The following is a 12,707-nucleotide window of genomic DNA, read 5'->3' on the forward strand; positions in this document are numbered from 1 at the left end:
CCTTCTCATCTACCAAGTATCTAGGGTGGTTCTGCTTCAGTGACTGTTCCCCTTATTACAGAAGCACTTAGTCTCGGGCTTGGGTTCAACTTTGGGTTTCTTCACTAGAACAGCAACTGATTTGTTGTTCCATGAAGTATCCCTTTCTTGCCCTTGCCCTTCTTGAAACTAGTGGTTTTACTAACCATCAACGATTGATGCTCCCTTTTGATTTCTACTTTCGCGGTGTCAAACATCGCGAATATCTTAAGGATCATCATATATGTCCCCGATATATTATAGTTCATCACGAAGCTCTAGCAGCTTGGTGGTAATTACTTCGGAGAAACATCACTATCTCATCTGGAAGATCAACTCCCACTCGATTCAAATGATTGTTGTACTCAGACAATCTGAGCACAAGCTCAACAATTGAGCTTTTCTCCCTTAGTTTGCAGGCCAAGAAAATCGTCGGAGGTCTTATACCTCTTGACATGGGCACGAGCCTGAAATCCCAATTTCAGCCCTCGAAACATCTCATATGTTTTGCGACGTTTCAAAACATCTTCGGTGCCTCAACTCTAAACCGTTTAACTGAACTATCATGTAGTTATCAATATGTGTATGTCAGATGTTCGCAACATCCACAGACAACATTCGAGGTTCAACACACTGAGCGGTGCATTAAGGACATAAGCCTTCTATGAAGCAATGAGGACAATCCTCAGTTTACGGACCTAGTCCGCATAATTGCTACTATCAACTTTCAACTAAATTTTCTCTAGGAACATATCTAAACAGTAGAACTGAAGTGCGAGCTACGACATAATTTGCGAAGACCTTTTGACTATGTTCAAGATAATTAAGTTCATCTTATGAACTCCCACTCAGATAGACATCCCTCTAGTCATCTAAGTGATTACATGATCCGAGTCAACTAGGCCGCGTCCGATCATCACGTGAGACGGACTAGTCATCATCGGTGAACATCTTCATGTTGATCGTATCTACCATATGACTCATGCTCGACCTTTCAGTCTCTTGTGTTCCGAGGCCATGTCTATACATGCTAGGCTCGTCAAGTCAACCTAAGTGTTTCGCGTGTGTAAATCTGGCTTACACCCGTTGTATGTGAACGTAAGAATCTATCACACCCGATCATCACGTGGTGCTTCGAAACGACGAACTTTCGCAACGGTGCACAGTTAGGGGGAACACTTTCTTGAAATTTTAATGAGGGATCATCTTATTTAAGCTACCGTCGTTCTAAGCAAATAAGATGTATAAACATGATAAACATCACATGTAGTCAAATAGTGACATGATATGGCCAATATCATATTGCTCCTTTTGATCTCCATCTTCGGGGATCCATGATCATCATCGTCACCGGCATGACACCATGATCTCCATCATCATGATCTCCATCATTGTGTCTCCATGAAGTTGTCTCGCCAACTTATTACTTCTACTACTATGGCTACCGGTTAGCAATAAAGTAAAGTAATTACATGGCGTTGTTCAATGACACGCAGGTCATACAATAAATAAAGACAACTCCTATGGCTCGCGCCGGTTGTCATACTCATCGACATGCAAGTCGTGATTCCTATTACAAGAACATGATCAATCTCATACATCACATATCATTCATCACATTCTTCTTGGCCATATCACATCACATAGCATACCCTGCAAAAAAAAGTTAGACGTCCTCTAATTGTTGTTTGCATGTTTTACGTGGCTGCTATGGGTTTCTAGCAAGAACGTTTCTTACCTACGCAAAAACCACAACGTGATATGCCAATTGCTATTTACCCTTCATAAGGACCCTTTTCATCGAATCCGATCCGACTAAAGTGGGAGAGACAGACACCCGCTAGCCACCTTATGCAACTAGTGCATGTCAGTCGGTGGAACCAGTCTCACGTAAGAGTACGTGTAAGGTGTCCGGGCCGCTTCATCCCACAATGCCGCCTAATCAAGATTGGACTAGTAATGGTAAGCATATTGAACAAAATCAACACCCACAACTACTTTGTGTTCTACTCATGCATAGAAACTACGCATAGACCTAGCTCATGATGCCACTGTTGGGTAACGTAGCAGAAATTCAAAATTTTCCTATGTGTCACCAAGATCTATCTATGGAGAAACCAGCAATGAGGGGAAGGAGAGTGCATCTACATACCCTTGTAGATCGCTACGCGGAAGCGTTCAAGAGAACGGGGTTGAAGGAGTCGTACTCGTCGTGATCCAAATCACCGGAGATCCTAGTGCCGAACGGACGACACCTCCGCGTTCAACACACGTACAGCCCGGTGACGGCTCCCATGCCTTGATCCAGCAAGGAGAGAGGGAGAGGTTGAGGAAGACTCCATCCAGCAGCAGCACAACGACGTGGTGGTGGTGGAGGAGCGTGGTACTCCAGCAGGGCTTCGCCAAGCACCGCAAGAGACGAGGAGGGAGAGGGGTAGGGCTGCGCCAACAAGGAGAGGAACTCGTGTGTCTTGGGCAGCCCAAACCTCAAGTATATATAGGGGGAGGGGAGGGGCTGCGCCCCCACCTAGGGTTTCCTCCCTAGGGGTGGCGGCAGCCCCCAGATCCCATCTGGGTGGCGGCCAGGTGGAGGGGAGAGGGAGGCGCACCAGGCATGGGCCCAAAGGCCCATCTGCCTTAGGGTTTGCCCCCCCTCCTCCCCTTAGGCACCTTGGGCCCTTGTGGGGGGGCGCACCAGCCCACCTGGGGCTGGTCCCCTCCCACACTTGGCCCATGCAGCCCTCCGGGGCTTGTGGCCCCACTTGGTGGACCCCCGGGACCCTCCCGATGGTCCCGGTACGTTACCGATAAACCCCGAAACTTTTCCGGTGACCAAAACAGGACTTCCCATATATAAATCTTTACCTCCGGACCATTCCGGAACTCCTCGTGACGTCCGGGATCTCATCTGGGACTCCGAACAACATTCGGTAACCACGTATATCTATTCCCTATAACCCCAGTGTCATCGAACCTTAAGTGTGTAGACCCTACGGGTTCGGGAACCATGCAGACATGACCGAGATAACTCTCTGGTCAATAACCAACAGCGGGATCTGGATACCCATGTTGGCTCCCACATGTTCCACGATGATCTCATCGGATGAACCACGATGTCAAGGACTTAATCAATCCCGTATACAATTCCCTTTGTCTAGCGGTATGATACTTGCCCGAGATTCGATCGTCGGTATCCTGATACCTCTCCGTTTACATGGAGTGACAAATCCCAGTCTCGATTCGTGCCAACCCAACAGACACTTTCGGAGATACCTGTAGTGTACCTTTATAGCCACCCAGTTACATTGTGACGTTTGGCACACCCAAAGTATTCCTACGGTATCCGGGAGTTGCACAATCTCATGGTCTAAGGAAATGATACTTGACATTTGAAAATCTTTAGCATACGAACTACACGATCTTTGTGCTAGGCTTAGGATTGGGTCTTGTCCATCACATCATTCTCCTAATGATGTGATCCCGTTATCAACGACATCCAATGTCCATGGTCAGGAAACCGTAACCATCTATTGATCAACAAGCCAGTCAACTAGAGGCTTACTAGGGACATGGTGTTGTCTATGTATCCACACATGTATCTGAGTTTCCTATCAATACAATTCTAGCATGGATAATAAACGATTATCATGAACAAGGAAATATAATAATAACCAATTTATTATTGCCTCTAGGGCATATTTCCAACAATATTTCCTTCAGGGCCATGTGTTGTGGTTGGTGTTTTGGTTTCTAAACAGATTCATGCCATCGGTACTCGCACCAAGCACGATGTTCCTTGGATCTTCTACGGCAAATCCATATACGGCGTTGAATTCTCTCCACTGGCTACCATCTACGAGGTGTCTCATCTTCGGATCATCTCCATCGTCGGGCTTCTTCCTCTCTGCGTGCCAGCGCATGAGCTTTGTTTTCTTAGGATCTATGAAATACCGCTGCAGACGGGGAGTGATCGGAAAGTACCATACAACTTTCTAAGGAGCTTTCTTTCCTACCTTCTTGTATCGAGAAGCATTGCACACTGGATAACTGGTTTTTTCCGTGTGCTCCCCCCGATAAATGATGCAATCGTTGATGCATGCGTGGTACCTAATGTGCGGCAAATCAAAAGGGAAAACGATTTTCTTGGCCTCCTCGACACTAGTAGGACACAGGTTTCCCACGGGAAGAACTTTATTATGTAGATACTTCAAATGCTCATCGAGGCTTTTGTTTGTTCATTTGTTTTTGGCCTTCGTCTTTAGAAGTTCGAGCGTGAAACTCAAGCGGGTCACCTCGGGATCGCAACCGTCATACAATGGAGTCTTCGAGTCTGCTTCAAGTTGCGCCAGCTTGGCCTCCTCTCTAGAAGCAGCTCTGTCGCTAGACGTACTCTTGCGAAGGAGTTCTCGAACATGAGGGTCTTGCATGACTGCACTTAGTAGCATCGAAGACTGCGGCATGACCGCCGCCTCTTCTCCACCATGTCCGGACTCTTCTTCGCCGTGTCCGGAATCTTCTCTGCCGCCGTCATTTCCAGACTCTTTCCCGCCGCCATGTCCGCCGCCATCGTCTTCGTGTCGATCGGTCATCTCTTCGTCTAGCCCCATGTCGTTATTCCCTGCCATTTGGACGTCCCCATCATCATCATCTTCTTCACTTATCCACCGAGTATAGCCATCCATGAAACCATTCATCAGCAGGTGCACCTTCAAAGTGCCACGATCAAAAGGGTCCAAAAGGACTCCTTCTTTGCATCTTGCATACAGACATCTAATCCTAGTCCGATTATTTATATACATGTCCATCACCGCGGATTGCATGTATTGCTCCACGTTCCATCCACTCACCTTCATGACCGACTGCACGGTATAACAAGCAAAAGGGTTATAAACAAAATGCGTGCATGCTTCAAAGTCATATAAAATTTTGGCATGACCTTGCCTAAAAATAGGACATACTGAGTTGCTCGAAATTCATCGAAACGGAAATAAATCGACATTTCGGCAAATATAAGCAACTCGGGGGCATGTCACTCACACAAATCTCTCCATATCCCAAACACACATATTCTCATTCACAGACATATTCCTATTATTGAAATGAACAACTTTTTACTCACCTATATAACCCCCAAGAGAGACCGATCGAGAGAGCACGGTCAGATGATGAGGCCTTTCGCTACCTATACGGATCGAAAGTGTGGATGGCTAAATAGCTAGCTACTAGATCTAGTTGTTGGGGAGGAGAGGTGACGCTAGCTAGCTAACTAATGGAGAGGGAGTTATCACTACTAGGGAAAAGCCTAGCAGTAGCGCGGGTAAGCGCGCTACTGATAAGGCGCTACAGCTAATGCTTAGCAGTAGCGCCTACTGGCACTCGCTACTGCTATATCTACTTAGTAGTAGCGCTTTCCAAGTCAATCGCTACTGCTAATTATTAGTAGCGCTTTCAAAAACAACCACTACTACTATTATTCCCTATTCCATTTCTTTTGAATTTTAGGTCGTATTCATATACCTATATACAATTTTTCATACAGTAGCAATTTAGAGATTGTTTTTACATCGTAATGAGTTATTAAATCACCAGGTGAAAGAACCTTGGATTAGTTTCAAGTGCATGGATCCAAAGTAACCAATGGTCACTTTGGATCCATCCATTTGAAACTAATCTGCGGTTCTTTCACCCAATGACATAATAACTTCTCATCATCATCATAATATCATTAACAACTTATCATCATAATATATCATTGTCATATAACTCCTCATAATCATCATTTTCGTCCATGATGGGACATCATATAACAACTTCATCACTAGTTATAATAACAACTCGTCCTCATCATCATCATAGTACTCATAGTCACTACTCCTACTCAACATCACCATCAAGTCTAAGACATTGTAGTCATATATAATCAACACTAACTAATTGTTCTTAACACTTAGGACCTACTCCTCTCTCCTAGCTAAAATACCATAAAACAGATAAACCGGTTGTCGTGGAATTGTCACGGTAGATGTCCTAGGGTGAGGACTTAGTTGTGAGGCCAACACATCTATGTGGTAGCTTGAGAGGGGTTGAGAGGAATCGAGAGACGCAACACAAGGCAAGGATTTAGACAGCTTCAGGCCCCGGGAAACATCATCTGGTAACAACCCTACATGCTGTTTGAGGCTAGGTCTCATTATCATCACGAGGGAGTCGCCGTAAACCGGCTCTCCTCTTTGTGTCTAGCCCTAAGATTGTTTCTTCTTGCTTGTCCCTCTTTGGGGAGCCCTACCCCTCCTTATATATGTTGAAGAGGCGGGTTACATCTAGAGTCCAACTCGGACTTAAGACTTAACTATTCTAACTTATCTTCATGGGCTTCTTAACATCTTGGGCTTCATAACATCTCGAGCTTCATAACCCCTAACAACCCAGTTATCACTGTTTGCCGGTTTAACATTGTCTGCCGGTTTAACATTGTCTGCCGGTTTAACATTGTCCGCCAGTTTAACATTGTGCGCTGGTTTAACATTGTCTCTCGATTTACCACCAACCGGTTTACCGTCTGTCTTAGCCATCTATCTTGACTCTCTGTCTTAACTCTCCGCCGGTTTACCATCCGCCGGTTTACCAAGTCCCAGCCGGGTTACGACTCCGGCCGGGTCATACCGCGGGGTATATCCCCGACATTAGCCCCCAGTTTAATTTGGATTTATCCATGTTAAACTGGTCCTGATCCTCTTTAAATCCTTGTCATTTCCTTCTAGAAAATCCGGGTCAATAGGCCAACTTTATAATCAATTTGCTGACATTGGTTTGTCACAGAGAAATATTGTGAAGAATAACTCCTTTGACTCAGCTCCCAATGCTTAACAAAAATATTGGTCTTTGAAATACTCATCTGATCTTCAGCCGGTTTAAGAATGTAGAACTTCGCCGGTTTAAAAATATTGATGGCACTGGATCATAACTGTTTGTTAACATCAGCTTTTGAAAATATACCTCTTATATGCCTATCACTTGTAGCCCTCAAATCTTAAGAAGGTAACATAGTAACAGCTTAAGACTTGCTTCAATATAAATATCACAAGCGTGATGGAATCCAAGTTGTTCATCTCAATCACCAGTCAGAACTGAGTATTCCACATATGTAGCCCCCAAGTGCCGGGTTGTCATGCTTGCAGCAACCTGGGACTTGTAATTTTCTGATGCTCATAAAAAACTTCAACCAGTGTAGACCCCAAGGGCCGGGTCATTATGTAAATAATGAGCAGGGACTTTGAAAATATGATCATGTAGACTTTAACAACAACGCGTAGCCCCCAAGGGCCGGCTCAGTAAGATAATATTGAGCTGGGACTTTATATATACTTCATTGAGAATAACATTATATGATGTAACTCCCATCATGGGGCTTGAACCCACGTCCACAAGGTTGAGAGCTTTGTGCTTTACCAACTTAGCAGTGGATCCTTCAATAATAGATGAAAATTTGTGTACCTTGAATTTGTTGACAGGAGCAATTGGTAGCCCCCAAGGGCCGGCTCATTATGATGTGATGAGTCGGGTCTTCAATAAGACTAATAAAAATGACTTTGCATTAGCCCCCAAGTGTCATGGTGTATGCTTGCAACGACATGAGACTTGCATATTTGATATACTCTTAAGTTGAATAATGTAGCCCCCAAGTGCCGGGTTGTAAGCCTGCAGCGACTTGGGACTATTCCTTCAATTGTAAAATAAATCATATCCATTGATAATATAATAGTCATTGCGCTAAAGCGACTTTGGAAACCTTAACCATAATACTAGTTATTGATAACCATAATAAAATCCAGCCATGTTGGCTATTTGAAGATTTGAATAATAATATAATCCAATGATTTATGAGCGCATGATTCCAATGGCGCAATCCAAACATATACTGGCGACTTATAGTCGAAACCAGACCGGACTGATAGTCTCCAGATTATGATTTAATCATGTTCCGTCAATTTGTAATTGACAGTCGAACCGGATTAACAATGCCGGTTTGAAAAAGAAACAAAAAATGTTCATCAAAAAAGAGAACAAAATGCAAGCAAAGGCAAACATAAAACCATTGTAATCGAGGCTTTAAGCCGATCAAGAGGTATTACCATGGTCGGACACGACCAAGCCCCCAAAAAGGCATAGCTATGGTTCGAGTCAGCCAGGTCCCCAAATGATGCATTGGCATTACGCCGATCAAGAGGTGTAGCTATGGTTCGGGTTCGACCAAGCCCCCAAGTGATGCTGTGGCACTAGGCCGATCAAGAGGCGTGACTATGGTTCAGACGTGACCACAAGTCCCCAAGTGATGTTGTGGCTTTACGCCTATCAAAAGGTGTTGCTATGGTTCGGACACGACCAAAGCCTCCAAGTGATGTTATGGCATTGCGCCGATCAAGAGGTGTAGCTATGGTTCGGATACGACCAAGCCCCCAAGTGATCAATAATATGATAAGCCAATAAGGCATGATACCCATGTTTGAACCGCACATCATGGCAGCAGGTCCTCTTTGGCACCCTTTAACTTTTTGCAAGAGATAAATCCTTCTTGAACCGGGATTTTGAACCGGATATTGAGAGCTTCAAAGCTATGTGGGAGAATAAATTTCCCTTAAACCGGATTGCAAATCGGAACCTTCATGTTCAGCCGGAAATTTTCTGACGGCCTTTCAACTCGAACTTGCGAGAAGTTAATTCCTTTTTAAACCGGACATTTTAAAACCGGATTTGAGCGCTTCAGAGCTTTGTGGGAGAATAGATTTCCCTTGAACCGGATTATAAACCGGAAGTATCATTGTGAGCCAGAATATTTCTGACGGCCTTTAAATTTTCATCAATATAACAGTAGCTTCCGGGACCGGGTTTCCCATCAACATCCTGGGGCACTTGAATTTGCTGAAACTGGCAAGACTTGCTGCATCATATCATCGTAGCCCCCGAGTCTTAAGATGGCTCAAGGAGTTGTCTTGAGATTCTCCGTACTTGACCATAGCAGAAGGTATATATCATCGGTGTTAATAACGCGATGTAAATCCACAGAAGATTAAGGTGATTGCGGCGGGTTATAAATGATCCCATATGAGCCGTGTCAGCAACTCGGCCAATGGTTCCTTCCAACTGGCTATTTGAAATTGACCAAACCGTAGTGGCAGCAATTTGTGCGCATGTTCATTTGATCCATCCAGTGCAGACGGCGGCTGAATGATAATTTGCCTCCAATGTATTGGAAGAAAACCGGGCTACCCAAGCAGTGATTTGCTCATACTCAATAAATAGCTCATGCAGACAGGTGCGGCCCAGTGTGTTGATGTAGACCAGGCCGCGAGAGACGGACGGCAAAGACGACCGCAGCATCAGAGACAGCTCGGACAGATGAGTCGGTCGCGGCATTGTAAGCTGGTGCGAACGAGGAAAATCGACACCGGCGTCGCAAACCGGCACGGACGGGCGAGTCAATCGCGTCGTGTTGATGTAGCGGGGGCGACGACCTGCGTACGTGCTCGTCGAACAGCACATGCTAGTGCAAAAATAACGTTGATGCACGCCCCTTGTGCGACACCTTTGTAATAATCAATAGTCCTCGGAAAAAAAATCACAGACCAGAGTAATTGTTCTTTGATAAAAATAATATGCACTAAAAATAAATAGACAAAATAGCACCTGGTATTTTTTGTTGGATGATCACGGATGCTAGACGTGCTTGGATCAAAAATAACCGGACAGATGCACATCTAATGTATCACTGAGCACCCACGTCGCTGGATAATATCAAGTTGCAGGTTGAAACGTGTGTGAAGATACTGTAGGTGCATGGAAAGTGAATATTATATGCATGTGATTAGCACTCTCGCCGCATAATCCATGCACGTAGCAGGTTCTCCACTTCTTCTCTCTTATCTGTTTCTGCCTTTTCCTTTTCTTTGCACGGGGCTGTCATGAGACGGCAGAGAGCCGTGGTCAGTGTTTTACCCGCCGTTGAAGATGCGGTTTGACGGAGATTTGTGCACTGCGGGTCCAAGTGATGCAGTAGCTTGAAGCGACTCAGAGGTGGTTCGACGAGGTGAGCCATGGCGCAGAGGCGGGGGCCAATTTAACCCGGTTCGGCAGGCAACCGGCGGGCGCTCGAAGTGTAAGCCAACCAGAGCAGGCACGGGTATGGCCCGGCGAAGCAGCAACAATAAACCGGCGACCTGTCGACGACAGCTTGATGGCGCTGTATAAGAGCATCTCCAACAGCCGCGCTAAGCGCCGCGTGCAAAAAAAACTGTTTACCGCACGCGCTGTGGCTGGTTTTGCGTGCCCGCCTGCGCTGGCTCTAACAGTCGCGCTATAATGCAGCGCGCGCGCCGCTCCAGCAGAGCGCAAAAATACAGCACGCGCGACTCGCCGGGCATTTTGCATATATGATATTTTGGACAAAAATGAACATGTGAAATTTGACACAAACAAGTTGATGAATAAAAGTTCATGCCCACAAGTTCAAAATCATGCCCACAAGTTCATCCAACCAAGTTCAAATGCAAACTAAAGTTTAAGACATGGAAATACACATCATTCTTCATCTTCCTCGTCTTCGTCTTCGTCCTCATCTTTCGAAGACGACTCTTCCGCCTCCGAAGATGAATCTTCCTTCCTCTCCTCATCACGCACCGCATCACGCATCGCATCATGTGAAGCTCCGACGGTGTTGGCAAGATCTTCAATGACATCTTCATGGGAATGTGTGTGAGAAGGCACATCGAAAGACATTGCACCCATGGCGGCCGGAGGTGCACCCATGCCTCCCATGAGAGAAGCAAAACTCATGCCTCCCATGGCGGCCATAGCGTCGGAGGGTGCTCCAAAGCCACCCATGCCTCCCATGGCGGCCGAAGGTGCACCCATGCCTCCCATGGCGGCCGGATGTGCACCCATGCCTCCCATGGCTCCGAAGCCACCCATGCCTCCCATGGCACCGAGGCTACCGCCACCCATGGCGCTGAGGCCACCACCACCCATGGCGCCGAAGCCACCGCCACCCATGGCGTCAAGGCCACCGCCACCCATTGCACGAACCAAGGCTCTTTTTTGGATCAAGACTTCTTGTTGGGCAAGATTGACATACTCTTTTTGCGTTGCATTGAGGTTAGATGTGTCCAAGAAGAACAAGTGCTTCTCCCATTCCAACAACTTAGCTCGTTCCTCATTGCTCACTTTCCTCTCCTCCAAAGCCACCTTTCTCTCCTCGGCCGCCACCCTTCTCTCCTCGGCCGCCAACCTCCTCTCCTCGGCCACGGTATCTTGGTTCCTTGCCATTTTCCTCACCTCATTGGCTTCGACCCTTGCCTTCACAATAGCTTCCATACCATTTTTGAGCTCATCATCTCCTTTCCTCTTCTTATTTTCGGTTTTGTCTTTCTTGCACCCATCCGGTCGTTTTGGCTTCGAGTATGAAACCGAGTTGGGTGTGGGGCTTCTCTTGCCGTCATCACTTGATACATCATCCTCCTCCTCATCATCATTCATCTCAATTGCTCGCTTCCGTTTGTTGCTCAAATGCAAATCCTCCAAACCATCACGCTTCTTCCATTTCTCATCATCCTTTAACACTTCATAGCAATGAGGCAAGGTAAAGACCCTGCCTTTCTTGATCTTCCCCTTCTTGGTTGTCCTTGTCTGTTCTTTGAACAAGTTTTGTGCAATGTTGTACTACAAGAAAAACAAAACAAGTTAGCACTTCGGTCACCAAAAACAAGTATGATGAACATATATGAGATGCCACTTACTCGATCATCCTCATTTGTGCCACTTGGGTTAATCTTGTCAACTGCCTTTTGTACGGCCGCCCACTTTTGACAATCCGAGTTGATTGTCGACCATCAGGACCGAAGTGATCTCTCGGAGCGGTCAATTCCACTCAAGTTGTGAGCATCAAAGTGTTCTTTCATTCGCCCCCAATACGCGTCTCTACTTTGATCACCTCCAATAGATGGATCCCTCGACACTTGCAAATAAGTATGGCATAGTTACTTGTCATTGTTGGTTGAGTAATTGCCCGCTCTTCCTTCCGGCGCCTCGACAATTCCCTCACCCTCCTCGTCCACCTCAAACTCATGGTCTTCGAAATGGATGTCATTGGTTTGAGACCAATGCGAATTGTTGGACCCAACACCCATAGTGGACATGTATGCATCATCGTTGAGACTACAAAGTTTTTTGAACAATGCAAATAAGCTATCTATATGTGATGATGATGCATTGAAAAAATAAGAAGAAAAGAAAAGTTAGAAATTTTTTCACCTTGGGGACATTTCGTCGAACACGTGGTGCGCGTCGGCGGCCGGCTCAACGAGTGAGCTCGCCGGCGCTTCGGTAGCCGCTGCGGCCGTCGAACGCCCTGCAAGCTTCTTTCCCCTCGCCTTCGTGGTGCCGGAGCCGTCCGCCGCCTTGTTTTTCTTCGCGGATGTTTTGCCCTTCTTCGTCCGCGCCGCATTGGGGACCTTCTTCGATGGTGCGGCGACGGCACGGGACGGCGCCGGCGCGACGCCACCCGGCGCCGTGGTCATCCGCGGCGGCAAGAAGAGGCTGCGCGTGATGCCGACGCTCGGCGGAGCTCCGGCGGTGGCGACGCCAGCGCTTCCCGCGCTAGGGTTTCTGGCGGCGACAGTGGCTGCGGCGGTGGCAGC

The sequence above is a fragment of the Triticum dicoccoides genome, chromosome 1A, assembly GCF_002162155.2.
Source record: "Triticum dicoccoides isolate Atlit2015 ecotype Zavitan chromosome 1A, WEW_v2.0, whole genome shotgun sequence".
Classification (NCBI taxonomy): domain Eukaryota; kingdom Viridiplantae; phylum Streptophyta; class Magnoliopsida; order Poales; family Poaceae; genus Triticum; species Triticum dicoccoides.